Raw genomic sequence first — 15,064 nt, 5'->3', positions numbered from 1 at the left:
GGTCAAGAGGCTGGACGATTTAAAGAATGACACAGCCTGAAAGCTCTCTCCCTACACACATCTCCTAGAAATGCTAGATAAAAAAATGGCACATCTTCTAAACGCATAACTTTTGTATGTGCTTGTAAGAAAGTGAGGAAAATCACCAGCAACCAGAATGATAGATAATACTAATATTATCATTCAGACTGTCTTATTCCTACACTTAGATCGTATTTAGTATTGATTTTACTGAAGGCCTGAAGAGTGCTTGAAAGATTCGATCATTCAATGCAGAGGGACATTCTCGGTGCTTTAGTGCATCAAGCCCTTTAGCACTTCCCGCAACCTTAGTCATTGCTGCGCCCATTTCACAGATGATGAAATTGAGCACATCCCGTGCTGGTCGAGCTGGGATCCAAGCCCAGGCAGTCTGGCTCCCAGAGCTGTATTCTTCAGTCTTACGCTCTACTCACTGTGCTGTAATCAGCATGTCGCAGAAAAAGGCTATGAACTAAAAGCTGGGGTGTTGAGACAGAGGGTAAAACCAGCGGTCAGAAGGGAAGACACTGAGCGAGCAGGTCGGTGCTGGAGAGGCAACTGAGCTCACACAAAGCCAGGGCTCTCGAGGGGCTGCGCCTCTAATAAATGGGTAACCGAGAAAAAGACCTGCCCCCTGGCAAAGAGAGATGACCAAGAAAACTGGTGTATGTCTACCTGCGCTCAAGGGAGTTGGCAAAGCATACAAGTCTCCTGGAACCTGTGCGGGCATCCGCCCTCACAGAGGCCGCGGCTTGACCAGGATGGTGATAGCTTGGGGCTGCCCACCTGAGCCATCCTAAAGGTGCCCTGGAGGGGCAGGCCCCCAAGCCAGGCCCGGTATCCACAGACAACGCTTGGCTGCAAATAAACTCATGATCCCAAGGACACAGCGCCCAGGGAAACAGGCCGCCAGGAGGGAAGGAGGCAAACACTACAACTATCAGGACAAAACTCCTGAGAACTTGAGCCAAGAAACTACTGGAAAGAGACTGTAAAGTGAATTTGCTTAACACAGTCAAAGGCATACAAGAAAATAAGAACAGAGCAGGATGTTATAAAAGCCAGCTGCCTACTGGGAAGCCAGCGTCCTGGGCTTGGGGATGGGGCTCAGTGGTCCCAGCTTACCGGGCACCCGGCTAGGTGTGCATGAGGGGACAGGTTTGGAGGAGGGAAAATGTTATTTTTGTACTTAAATACATATGGCTCTATAACAGATGAAGGTGAAATCCTTGTGGATTTTGAAGATGACCCAGGCCGCTTCAGTCATCTTGAAGTTATGGGACCTCAATGGGTCCCTCTCGCAGACCCCCTGAGGATGCTCCCCTCCCTCTCCCCTGCAGTTAGGGGAGCCTGGGGACCTGTTCCAGACACCAGGTCCTTGGATCAAGCCAGACCACAGGAATACCAAGGATGCTGCTCAGCACATCACACGGGGACCCCTTCATGGGCTCCTAGAAGGATCATCCCTCGGGTTTCATTACCAGGAAAACCTGTGCTTTCATCTTAAGGGCATTCAAATCTAGTGAGCGATCCTCTTTTTCTCTTTGCTCTTGTTGCTAGGAAGCTCAGAGTCAAAAATCGGTCCATATCTCACAGGTATACTGGACCTCCTGGCACGCTTTATTTATTTATTCTTTCAATCCAGGTGCATCTTGATAACGCTTATAGCAACAACCCAACCACGGGTATGACTTTATGAACATTTTTCTAATAGCCAAGCGCAGGCCCGAGGAGGTACACACACAATCACATCATCGCCATCGCCTCTGATGCAGGGATCACTAGTCCTGCTGTGTAGACAGGCTGCTGAAGCTGTGGGAGGGGAAGCGATGTTCCTGCAGGCACACAGGGGTCAGGGAGAGCAGAGGGGGCATTTCCTAGGTGGCCCACAGAGCAGGGGAGCCGCCACAACCTGACTCCCTTCCCGGGACCACAGAGGGCCGGGCAGGGGAGTGAGAGACTCAGGGCCGCGCCCTCAGCAGGGGCCGGCCTTGTGCTCAGCAACTCCACCTGCCGGATGTAATCTCCCAGCAGCCCACTGGGAGAGGCTCTGGCGTGGAAAACACAAGGCCACACAGGCAGTCAGGAGGTGACCCTTGGGCCTCCCTCCTGTGCCCTTCACTCACCGCACCTGCTGTCCCCAGACCTGCCCGGCGCCGGGCCATAGCTGGAGCTCAGACAGACAGGGTCTCCCTCCAGGATTGGCCCGTCTCCCCAGAGCCCCAAGAGCTGGGCTTGGAGTGAAGTCAGGTGAGGGTGAGGGCCATTCCAGGGGGGGACCAGACCTGTAGGGTGTGTGAAGGGTGAGAGCCCTACCAGGCAGGGGGCGTGGAGGCTGGTGGGGAGAGTGTGCGCCATGCTGCCGGCCTTGGGGTGTGTGAAGGTTTCAGAAAGGCCACTGCCTGGGGTTCAGGCCTCTCGAGCCTGAGAGGGGCTATCTCCCCTCCCCTCCCCACACCGCAAGCCCGGCCAGCCCCCAGGTTCTGCCGGCTTGAGTCTCCCACCTGGTCCCACCATCACCAGCATGAGAACACGCGCATGTCACATGGGGATGATGGCAGAACCTCACGGGGTTGTGGTGATGGTGGAAGGGGCCATGGATGCAAAATGAGGCGCGGGGGCCTTTGGGAACCCCCTCCCACCGGGAAGCTGAGATGAGGTGGGCCCATAGCTCGGGCTCTGTGAGCATTGTGGGGAGGGGGAGGGTTACGTGTGGCTCGCTTAGCTGAAAAGCCCCGGGACCTGCGCCCAGCCTGCCCCTCTGACCCCAGCCCTCCTGGACTCGCATCAGTTTGGGAACCCCGTATCTGTGGGCAAGGTCAGCTGGCTGGCCTCAGATCCAGGCACCGTGGGGCCTCAAGAGCATGATGCAGTCTCCCCAGCCCTGGTCCCCGCTGCTCATCTGCTGAGTCCTTTGAGCCAGGAAACCAGGCTCCTCAGGAAGGGCAGGAGCTTGGGCTCTCCCCACCTTCCCCTGGTGTGCCCAGGTCCCTGTTACTGTCACCCGTTTCATTTGCTGTGATGGCAGTGGCTGGAAGGGTATGCTCCTGGGCTGGGTGGGGGTCCTGGAGTACAGCCAGATGACTTGCCAGCCACAATCAGAGAGAGGGATCCCCATGGGTCTGCAAGTCCCCCCAGCGACAGGGCCAGAGTCAGGACCTGGAGGCAGACATGGCGTCCTGCCACCTGCTCTCCCTGAGCCCTTCTCTGGGTCTGGAGCGTGGGAGGACGGCCTTGCCCAGACACCTGGCCTGGTCCCCCAGGGGCTCCTTGTTCGGGTCTTCTCAGTGGTTTCTGGTTTTGCATAACAGAGGCTTTGGCTCTTTCTCTGTGGTTCACAGCGTGGGTGGTGGATAAGGTGGGGACGGAGGTGAGATCTCTCTGCCCAGGAACTGAGGCGGTGAGGCAGCCTTGCAGCACCTGTAAACTCCACTGCTCCCTCGTACTGCCTCAGCCCACAGCGATTTCCCCCCCACTGGAGGGGCAGGTGACAGGAAGGGGTCTCTAGGGCTACACCACAGTGATGAGACAAGAGGATGCGGCGGTAAGCTCCCAGCCTCTTGCAGGTACCCCACCAAGCTGTCAGCTCTGGGGATGTCTGAGGGGAGAGAGAGAGGAGTCAAGAGCCTCCCTGAGGCCTCCCAGATGAATGACAGTGGAGGTCAACACCCTGGAGAAAGCTGCTGTCCTTTGAGGCCCCGCCCAGTTCATGGCCACATGCTTGCCCTTCACTGTATCTGGAAAGACCTTCCTCTAAGCCAGGCCTGGTCAGCCAACTCCTATTCATCCTGCAAAACCTTGCCCACGGTGACCTCACCCAGCAATGTCTTCTCCAGGAGCTCCACCACAGTGCGTATGCATCTGCATTTGGAGGACAGCACTGCCCAGGCTGCTTGGAGGTTGAGAGTGAGACCCCTCTCTATTAAGGACATGTTCCTGACTTTCCTTGGCTGGTTCCTATGGTCATAAGTACTACTTAGCACTCACTCACAGTGTTCCCACGTGGGCAGGCAGCTAGCAGCCCTTCACTGGGGACACAGGGCTGCGAGGGCAGGGCCAGAGGCTGTGTGTATGTCCCTCCTTTTTGTCCAGTGAGTATTTCTTGAGAACCTAGCATGGGCCAGGCCCTGAGCTAAGTGCTGGATTTGAATCTGACCTTGGCCAAATCTTTTACCCTGTGCCAGCCTTGGTGTCTACTTGACCATCGTAACTGTTCTGGGAGGAAGAGACAATGTTCGGGGGAGGGAGGAGTCCCCATTTTATCAACCGGGGACGGAGGCCTGCACTGGGCATGTTGCTGAGTCTAGAGCCCAGCACCCGAGGCTACACCCAGGGGGCCCAGCCCACCCCCACCTTGCCTGTCCAGCTGAAAACGGGGGTAGGGGACCCTCACCTTCTCCTGGTGGAGCAAGGGAAGGATGGTGAGCCCTGGCTGGGGCTTGGGCTGGCCTCTTCCTCCTCCCTCCTCCCTTCTTGCCTACCCAGGGCCTACAGCACCTGTTAGCACACATGCAGGGAAGAAGCTCATCTGCCTCAGGGACATTCTCAGCAACACCCCCCCACCCCACCCCAACGCCAGGGCCTGTAGTCTCCTGGAGCACCCTCTTGGCCTTGGGACCGACAGACCAAGATGATGGCCCCCGACCTTGACCCTCAGCACAGAGGAGGCCTTCTCCCTTCCCTGGCTGGTTCTCCTCACCTTCAGGAAAAGCAGAGGAAGGCTCACCCGCGCTGGTCCCGCCCCTCTGCGACTCAGTGGGCAGACCTCGGTGGCAGGGGCCCACTGCTGCTCGGAGCTCTTTCTGGTTGATCTTGTGACATGACACTCATTTCCCACTTCTGGGGGCTCACCTGTCCCCAGGGCGCCTCCTGTGCTGTATCTCGTCCCCTAAGGAGCCTCCCTGGGCGATGCTCTGACCACAGATGACAGAACATGTCCCAGGGAGGACTCGAGGTGGTGAGGTTTATGATGATGCTCCCTTGCTCTATGATGTCAGCTGCTAACCCCCTCTCTTCAGATGACCCAGCAGAAGCCCTGGAGGCTCCATCAGGGGCAAGGGCTGCAGGAAAGGCCGGATATTCCAGGTTGGGCTCTGGAGACAAACACACCTGGATTCAAAGCGCAGCTCTGTCACTTACTGTGACTTGGCCTCAATTTCCCCATTCCGTGAGCTGGGGACACAGCAATGCCTGCCTCGCAAGGTCGGGGCAAGGATCTCACGGGCTCCTTAGTGCAGAGTGCCTCCCGCAGCGGCAGGCCGGCAGGTGGAGCGCTCAGGGCTCAGGGGATGCAGCTCTCGTGATGCTCTCGGGGGGCATGCCCCCTCTCCCCCCGCATCACTCAGGATCCCGTCCAGCCCTCACCTTCAGGGTCTTACCACCCCTACCTCCCCCTCCCCCAGGGCTCCAGCCACACGGCACTCACTGGCCTGGCACACCTGCTTTCCTAGCAAACCCACCCGCCAGCAAGGTGCCAGCTATGCAAGGCCGATGGCTGGGCTGGGGCCTCCCCTGGGCTTCCCCCTGTGACAGCTCCATCACAGCATGGGTCTGCATCCCGTCAGCCTCCCTCATCGGACTACGTCAGGCCAGTCCGATGGAGAGCTAGACCCAGCAGGCAGGAGCTGTGTCTTTGTGGCAACCGCCTCCCAGAGGTTCGGCACATGCCTCTCAACACCCGTGAACACGCCCTGCCGCCTGCCTGCTTCCCTCCAACAGGTAAACGCTGGGTTCGCAGGATGGACATGAGGCCTGACGGATGGATGGGATGAGCTGCTCGGGGTCACACAGCTCCAAGGCCAGGAGGCCAGCCCTCCTGACCCCCAGGGCTCTGCAACAAGCCCCCGCCCACCTGTCTCTCTCCTGGCCCCAGAAATCCTTCCTGTCCAGCTGAACGTCCATTGTCTTGGAAGGTCAGGTACATGGAGTCCCTGTCTACAGAGTCTAATCCAGGAAGGCAGTGAGTTTCCACACAGAGCACACCTTCTAGCTCTGCACACGTCCCTTACCACATGTTTCTAAATCCCCTCCGCAGTCCTGGGGATGTCACTCACTCACTCGCTCACTTGTTCATTCATCAGACACTCCTGGGGTTCCGCTCTGTGCCAGCCCCAGGCTGAGCCTGGGGACACAGAGATGAATCAGGCAGAGCCCCACCTGAGAGCCTTTGGAGGGAAAGACACCGGGGACAGACGAGCATGGGGTGCTAAATGCTGCCTCAAATATATGAGCAAACATTACAGGGGCTGCCCCATCTTGCCTGGGTGGACGCAGGGCAGCCGAGAAGGCTTCCTGGAGGAGGAGGGCACCTTCCAGCAGGGCCTTGAAGAACCAATGGAAGCCCTCAGGGCAGGTGCAGAAGGGCAGGAAGAGTTCCAGGCAGAGGAACACAGGGGAGGCCGAGAGGAGGGAAAAGTGGAGAGCAAATAGGTAGACGAGATGCCCTGCGTGCATGGTCAGGCAGTGAGGGGCGACGGTGGCTCTGATCCAGCACGGGGTGGGGGATCTGGGGGGGTGGGGATGACCCCCGGCCACCCACAGGTATCCCATCAATAGCTTGCATGTGACCTGGCTCCCTCTCACAGCTGCTGGAGGCAAGCGCGGCTCCAGGACCAGAGCCTGCCTTGGGAACTCTGAGCCCCTTGGGAAAAGCCGCTGCCTTAGGCTAGCAGCTCTGCAAGCGCCCCCGGGCACCAGCTCTGGGTCCTCCCTGGGAGAGCTGACCGCAAAGCCTGCTGGGGCCTCTCTGGAAACCAGACCCGGTCCAAAGGCCAATGAATGCCCAGCACGCTGGTGTGCAGAGGTGACGGAGAACCAGGACACAGGTGCGATCTTCACTCAGGGAAGCGCAGTTTGCCCCCAAGTCACAGCCGGGAGACCAGGGCTCAGAGAGGCGGAGCGGCCTGCCAGAGCCCACCCAACGTCTGGAGGCGGTGAGTGGGCCCGGGCGCTGAACCCAGCCCTGACGGTTCCGGGGGCTCCCCCCACCGTGGCATCAGTGTCCCCCATGGGCCCACGGAGCCTCGAATGCTGGCCTGTGGCCAGTGCACCCAGAAGATATTTTATGAATGAGTGAACAAAAGAATCTGAACCCCCTGCTCTTCCTCCCCCACCACACGGCAGTAGGAAGAAGCCATCTGCTACTGTTTTTTGTTGTTGCTGTTACTCTGAAAATCAAATGCACAAACCCGAAGTCATAGCTCTGTGTCGCATCAGGACGGACAGACACCCCAGCCCCTGATTCCGGGCTAGAACTGAGTGTGGCCTCCCAGGGACAGGAGTTAGACAGACGAGGGCCAAATCTCCGCTCAGCTACTAGTAGCTGGAGACTCGACCCGCCGCACCCCTGCTCTGAGCCTTGGTATCCCCACCACGAAACAGAGGTATAAGAGGACCTACCTCCCTTGCGGGCTGCCGTGAGGACCAAGGAGGTGGGACCCTGCAGGGGTGAGTGCAGGGCGGGGGGGGGGGGGGGGCGCGATCCCGGCCTGCTGGCCTCCTCTGCCTGCGATCCTGGCTGCTGGGTAAGCTCCGGAGCCCCCAGCACTAACTGCGCTGGACGCCCTGCAGGCAGCTGAACGGCTTACACATTCTGAGGCTCCCACATGGCCAAAGGGCAGAGGGGCCAAGGAGGGCGCGGGCAGGTGGCCCACTGGGCTCCCCCGTGACTCAGCAGGACTCAGGGAGGCTGCAGGTCTAGGGACGGCTGTGCCCTGTGCAGGGAAGCCCAGCTGCTGCTGTTTCGGATAAATATTTTATCACTGCTCACAGAGCAGTCCCCAGGAAGGTGCCGGCAGCCTCCGAGCCCGCAGAGCACCCCTTCCTGCCCGGACAGAAGGAAGTGGCTGGGTGGGGTGCAGGGTGGGGTCAGGAGCCCAGACCGCTAGCACATTAATGTTCCCCTGAGACTTCAGGTCAGCTCAGCTCAGCAAATGCCCTCTGAGCCTCACCCACACTCTGCCCTGCCCTGTGCTGGGTGCTGGGTGCTGGGCTCAGCCCTGCTCCGTGGACAGCTCCCACGTTCCTCTTCACCATGCCTAGAGCACTAGCCCTCTGCCCTTTGGCCCAGGCACATGTCCCATCCTGCTGGCCCAGTGCCATGCCACCTCCCCCAGGAAGTACTCCCGGCTTTCCCCCTTCTTACCGTCTGACCTTGGGCAGGCCCATCGCACTATCTAAGACTGTTTCTAAAATGGAGCTGATGACCCCCACTCGTGGGGCACCGGATGAGATTATATAAACGAAGAGTCTCCCAGCACCTCGCCCACATGGAGACATTCTCTTTGGAGGGAGCTGAACATCAGGCATCTAATCAATAAATATTGAGCGTGTCTCAGGGTGGGACGCAGGGACATTTAGCGCCTGGCTCCTGCTCGCAGGGGTCCACGATTTTACTAGGGACACGGGACCTAAATAATACTAATAGTAAGCACAGCAGCAACACAACATGACAGTAGGACCAGCTGCCACGTTTCAAGCCCCTGCCATTGCCAGATACTTGACATCACATCCCCACGTTCACACGTCCCAGCAGCCCTGTGCCGTGGGGTTCTTACCCTCACTTTGTAACAGAGTGGAAACCACAGCTCCCCACCTCTCCACGCCAAAGCCAAGCTCAGCATCTTCTCCCAGCCTTCCCTCTCCACGCTGAGTCTACTGTGCCAGGGACCATCACCACCACCTACTCAAGTCCGAAACTAACAGTCCTGGGGACTCATCAGGTAGTGAGCTCCCTGTCACAGGAAATAATCAAGCAGGGGCATCATGTTTATTATCATCAATGCGTGGCCTCAGGGGCTGGCTTTCAGTCCATCTTAATCAGACCTAAACACTTACCAGCTGTGTGACTTGGACAAGAGACTGACCTCTCTGTGCCTCACCTTCCTCATCTGTACAATGGGATCATACCATGGCCTTGGAGGGTTACATGAGGGCAAATATGTAAGCTTCTAACCTGTCTTCAGGTGCATCTCAAGGGCTGCCTATGTGTTGACTATTATTATTTTGTAGCTTTACCTTACCCTTCCTCCTCATAGGAACCAAGCAGGGTAGAAATCGAAATTTCCATGTCACAGATTTGAAAACTGAGGCATGGAGAATAACCCCTCAGACTGAAAGGGTATGTGGCAGAACCGGAACCAGAACGCGGGTCTCCTGGAGCTGAATGGGGGCCACCCTCCCAGCCTGGGTCCTCCATCCCCCCAGTCTTTCCTTCTGGGTTTTCCTCTGGGCTCCGGGCAGACTGGTTTTGCTGGAGAAACTGCTTGGGCAACACATAGAAGGTTTTTAACCAGTTCAGCGGATGGCACAGAAAGCAAAACCTTAAGAACCTTCCAGAAAACAAGCAAGACTTCTGCTGGGGTCAGAGGAGCCCACTGTGGTAGCTCTTGATGTCAGGGTGTTTTGGTGACACTCTCTCACATTCAGGCAGGTAGTGCGGTGGGGGTGGAAGGGGGGCATGCCCACCTCCTGCCAGAGACCCTAGGTTTGAGCCTCAGTCCTGCTCCTTGCTGCCTGGGTCTCTAGGCAAACCACTTGCCCTCTCTGAGCCTCAGCTTGCGTATCTGTTAATTGGGTATGGTCACGATCACCCTCTGGGCTGGCTAGTGCCTGGAGAAGGTCTGCACGTAGGACCAGGCACACGGTAGGTGCTCAGGAAATGGCAGCCCCCCTTCTTTCCGGGGGTCAGCCCATGCCCTGGAATCAGAGCTGAGGAGAGCAATGCTCCGTGCTGAAATGAGCTACATGTATTTTCTTGATAATCTTTTCGGAAGCGGCCTGGCCCCTGTACCCCCACCCCCACGTTTCCCAGGGTGTAGACAGTCGGTGGCCTCACTGTTCTCCCCGGAGGGTACAGATGGGCACGAGCTGAAGCCTTCCCCGGGCCAGGCGTCGAGTGCTCTCGGGATGCCAGAGGTACGCATCGACGCTAACGCTGATACGGATACGGACGGGAACTCCGGGGCCGATACCAGCCTGAGCGAAAGGCCACACACCGGAGCAGCTGCAGGGGCCTGCACTGCCACTCTTGGTCCTCACATCGGGACTGTCCCTCTCAGGGCCTTACACGGAGCCACCAGACCCTTACCACAACCCTAGGCGCCAAGTGCTTGCAATTCTCACCACTTTACAGATGAAGAAACTGAGGCACACAGAGGTCGAGACGCTTGCCAATGTCACACAGCTGGGGATAGGTGGGGCCGGGATTCGAACCCAAGCAGCCTGGCTCCGGAACCCATGGTTTTAATCATCTCAACAGTTTAGTCCAAGCCACCCAATGCAGATGACAGAACTGAAGCTCAGAGAGGTTAGGCAGTTTTCCCATGGCCACACAGCTGTTAAATGGTGCTGCCAGGATTTACAGCAGGTGAGCCTGACTCTGGGGTCCCCGGCCTCTGTGGCCCCTCTCTGGCCCTGGCTGGCTCCTCCTCCCAGCCCTGCCCAGAGCCCTATCCCAGACTTAGGGATTCCTGAGTCACCAGAACTGGGCTCATGCACAGATCTCAAAGCCCTCATCCCAGTGGTGCTCCCCCACTGAGATTCGGTTCTGAGACATATAAGAGGGATGTGGTTAAATGGCAAAAAGAGGGTTATGGTGTCACCAGGAAATTACCTTTTTGTTCCACTAAACCCACGTCTTCATAGCAGTCCAAGACTCTAATTTGTATCTCCTGACTCAGACTTGGGGCATGGCTGGGTCTTCTTCGGCACGTCCCCCGGGGCCACCCGAGGCTTCTGGGTGAGCCTAAAGCAGGACATCCGGACCCTGCTGTGTGACCCTGAGCAGCAATGACCCCACAGTCTGACCCTACAGCTCCCCGTTCAGATCGCACCTGTGGCCTCTCCCTACATGCCTCAATGGGGATCCCCCTGCCATCTGCCATTGCTGGTGGGAAGGAGCGAGGGAATGAATGAAGGAATGAATGGCTTTTCCTGCCCCTCTATGGGCATCTTGGGAGCCCGCCCTCCTCACAGATGTCCCAGAAGATGATTTTGTTCATGTCCATGAACGCCCAGGACTCAGGGCACCCGGAGAGGTGGGGAGAGGGCCCCGGGCTTTCTCCTTCCTTCTTCTCGCCCCAGGTCCTCCTGGCTCTGCCGGGAGTCGCCTGGGAGACCCGGGTGTCATCTCACAGTGCCTGTCTTGAGAAAGACCTGGCACCAGCGTCCCAGCCGGATCCCATAGAACGCTGCCCGACTCTGCCCAGGCGATGCCACTCAACCATCCCCAGGCCTTTTGATCCATCCATTAGAAACAAACAAAAAAATCCATCAGCTAACAAATGTTTCTGCACAGACCACTTTCCCTGCTGATGAGAAATTAAGTCCACGCGAATGTCCCCGTCACCAGATAGTGAGGTAGCTGAAACGCAGAATGCCAACCACTCTCATGGCTTACATCACATTTGTGGCAGGCTTGCGATGTGTCAGGCATTGGGCCTCTTTGGATCCCCTGACTACCTGTAAGGAGTGGGGAATACCACGGTTTCTAGGGCTCAGGTGGAAAAATGGAGGCCCTGAGAAGGAAAGTCCCTTGCCTAGGACCACGCGGACAGCCAGCGGTGGCCCTGTGATGCTGACCCAGGTCTGCCTGACTCCGGAGCACCCCCCTACCCCCCACATTTTCAACAAACAGCTCAGAATCTCAGACCACGTGGCAGGAAAGACCCTTGGGAGGCCATGACTTGTTGAGTGCTGGGGACTTGGGCTCAGGGAGGGGGAGCGGCTTCGTCAGGGACACAGCAAGTCCACGCCCCTGGGTTGGGCTGCTCTTGGGTCCACCCCACGGCCTACCGGCCAGAGGGAGTATGTGATCTTGTGCCCTCATCCAAGGCCACCACTCAGCGGTGTTCACACTTGTATGTGCACGGGGTGGGGGTGGGGGGGTGAGCTGTAAGACACAGATTCCTGGTGCCCTCATCAGAGGTCAGGACGAGAGCCCAGGCATTGGCATTTTATCAAGAACTGTCACTGAAGAGGACAATCTGGTGGTCCTGGACCCCGCCGCCAGAGCCCCTAGCTTACCCCTCCAGGAAGGGTTCTCAGGCTGGGCGCGGTGCAGGAGGTCTGAGAGGCCACAGGGAGCCCCCCTCCCCCTCGAGATGCAGTCCAGGGAATGCTGTTTGGAATCCCGGGGAACTCCGGCCCAGCCGGGCTTCCACCAAAAGCATCACTAATCACCTGGACAGCGATGGCCTCTCCATGCAGCTCTACACCATCGCACTGCTGTCCTGCAGCCTGGATGGGGAAATGGAGGCCGCCCACAGGAAGCGGCCTGGTGGGCCAGGGCCAAGACCACACCCAGTGACCCCCAGGCCAGGGGCCCTCCCCGAGCCCAGCAAGTTTTCCCCTACCTTGGCTCCATTGGAAACAATCTTAGAAAGCGTCAGGCCCTGCTCCTGTGAACAAGGTCCAGCGCATGGTCTGATTTTGCCAGAGGCCCAGACCCAGTGGCAGGCAAGTCTGCCCTGCCGGCCACCTCTCAAGGGATGTGAGGGGGGCTCCCTAGTTCTGAGGCCACAGACCCCTCTGTGCTCCAGCCCTGGGGTCTCTGCCCTCAGATGTACCTGCTGCCCCAGACCGCCCCCTCCCCCCCACCCAGGGCTCTGCAGGGCCAGCTCCCCACAGGAAGGTGGCAGGAGGCCCAGGCTAGAGGCCAGAGGGGTGGGGCCCCACGCTAAAACCGGACAGGGCTCCAAAAGGAGGTTCTCCCTCCCTCGACCATCTTTGTTTGCTCTCTTGGGGGGGGGGCAGTGTAAAGGGAGGGGAAGAGCTGCATGGGGAGGGGGCAGTGTTGGGAAGGAAGATCGGAAAACGAGGCAGCTGGACACCCGGCTGGACCGACACGCAGAGACCCACCCGCAGAGACGGAAAGTCAGAGATAGAGACGAGAAGGGGGCGGGGCGGGGCGGGGCGTTGGGGGGAGGGCTGGCTAGGAGAGACCCCGAGAGGGGAGCTGGGAGGTCCCAGGGGTGGGGGGGGCCTCGTAGTGGGAGAAGCTGGAGCCCCTTGCAGGGGGCCGCCCGGCCCCTACCCCATCCCATGTCCCCGCACTCGGCGTGACGCGCGCGCGCGCGCACACACAGACACACAGACACACAGACACACAGACACACACACACACTCGCACACACACACATACACGGCGCTCCGGCGGACCCGGCCCGGCCTCTTCAGGGGCGCGCGTGCGACCCCCCGCCCCCCCGGCCCCCTCCCCCCGCGGGGCCTCCGGGGCCCATCGCCGCCGCTCACCTTGGTCCCCGCGCCACCGCCGCCGCCGCCGCCACCGCGCAGAGCCGGAGCCCGGGCCGGGGGAGGGGGCCGCGGAGGCCCCGCCCCGCCCCGCCCCCGGGCCCGCGCTAGGGCTCCGGACGCGGCCGTGGCCACCGCCGCCCGGGCTCCGCAGCCGATGCGAGCGAGCGAGACCCGCGCGAGGACGCGACCTGCGGCCGCCGGGGAAGCGGCCCGCCCGAGCTGGGAGCTGGGGCCGGGGCGCCCTCCGCAGATCCCCCACCCCGGTGCACTGCGCAGGCTGTAGGCGGTGCCCGCCGGGGATGAGGCGTCCCCGGCCACCCAGTAACCCACCCCTCGGCGGTCCTTTAACGCCCACCGAGCGCCCTCTCCTCGAGCCTCGGCCTGCGCGGGGCGCTGCGAGCCCGGAGGAAAAATCAGACGTTCGGATTCAGTCCCTGCCCCGTTGGGCGGGGGGGAGGGGGGCGGTCGCTCAGGGTCTGGCAGCTGGCAGAGGGGGCAGGGATGGAGCAGAGATGCTTCCAGCGTCTGAATGGCCCAGGGCTATGGTTCTCAAAGTCTGGCCCCATCTGCTTGGGGGGCATCTCCCTGAACTTGTTAGCTATGCACGTTCTCAGGCCCCAGCCCAGACTTACAGAATCTAGGGTTGGGGCCTAGGAATCTGGGATTTTACCAAGTTCTCCGGGTGATTCCCAAGCTCCGTGAAGTTTGAGAAGTACTGGCCTGGTTGAAATGTCCAGCACCCCATATCTCATACCCCAGATGGAACACCCAGGTCCCACACCCGAGAGTATAAAGAAGGGGTTCTTTTCACCCTTTGTTTAAAAAATGTCCACCTTGTCTCCTTTGTGACACTGTGTTGGGAAGGGGGACAGGGGCGAGGGTGGCTCCTGGACCAGGAATTCCGTGGCAGGATTAACAGGCAGAGAAGAGTGCCCTCAGGGGCAAGGCCGTCTGGCTGGAGCCTTCCCATGGCGGTTACTGGTCCTTACATGTGTGTTAAAGTGCAGGGATGGTTTTAAAGTTTTGAAATGCAATTATGCAAATATTTCTGTCTGTATTCAGGACTTTCTCTCCCATGATGGTGCTTGTTTGAAGCTAAGCCACCTGCCCCTGTTAAAATGGGATAGGTTAGGTAGCAGGCCTTCCTGGTGACCCGAGGCCAGGAGAGGGAGTGTGCCGATGGGCTTCACTGGGGTCCAGGGACAAGCACCTCTGCCTGGGCAGTGGGCCAGGGCATCCAGAAGGTGGGGAGGGCATCTGGACAGAGGGACCTGTTGGAGTAAGCACAGGTAGCGAGTGGGTCCTGGGGATGTCCAGCATGTTCTCCGGACTACCTCAAATAGCCTCCTTTTCTTCTTTCTTCCCTTGTCCCGCTTCGATTCTCTTCCTAGTGCTTGGGCTTGGCATTTTATTCTGTAATTGGTCATTTCTTCCGTGTTGAGTTTGTCCACTAGGATGCGAATTCCCTGGGAGAGGGGCCTTGTCTCTTTCCTTCCCCCAAAGTGTCCCCAGCGGTGAGGACAGTGTTTGGTACTTAGAAGGTGCCAACTAGATGTTTGTGGAAAGAATGGGTAATGGATGGTCCCATAGTGAGCACTGCTGGTCACTTTTCACTTGTGGCACCCCTGTCCCCCCCCAGGTCCGTCCTCTGCCAGGCTCTGTGCCCACGCTGATGGGTGGCATCCTCCGCTGGTAGCTGGTTGGGGCTGGGACAGCAACGGAAGCAGCAGCTGGAGATGAGGAAGGAGAGGGAGAGAGGATGGGGCATTTCCTCCTGCTGACCACGTGC

The 15,064-nt window shown here is 59.0% G+C and overlaps 1 protein-coding gene across 2 annotated transcripts in view; it reads right to left on the bottom strand.

The window, feature by feature from the left end:
* The window catches only part of PRR5 (proline rich 5), a 54,362-nt gene extending 41,054 nt beyond the window's left edge, over nucleotides 1-13,308 (bottom strand). For both annotated transcript variants that reach the window (XM_032416478.1, XM_032416479.1), the window contains exon 1: nucleotides 13,273-13,308. The gene's annotated coding sequence lies outside the window, so the exon portion shown is untranslated. The remainder of the gene's footprint in view (nucleotides 1-13,272) is intronic.
* Nucleotides 13,309-15,064: the final 1,756 nt, after the last annotated feature.

The sequence above is a fragment of the Phoca vitulina genome, unplaced genomic scaffold (assembly GCF_004348235.1).
Source record: "Phoca vitulina isolate PV1807 unplaced genomic scaffold, GSC_HSeal_1.0 scaffold19, whole genome shotgun sequence".
Classification (NCBI taxonomy): domain Eukaryota; kingdom Metazoa; phylum Chordata; class Mammalia; order Carnivora; family Phocidae; genus Phoca; species Phoca vitulina.
This window is presented reverse-complemented; position numbering and strand designations above follow the sequence as displayed.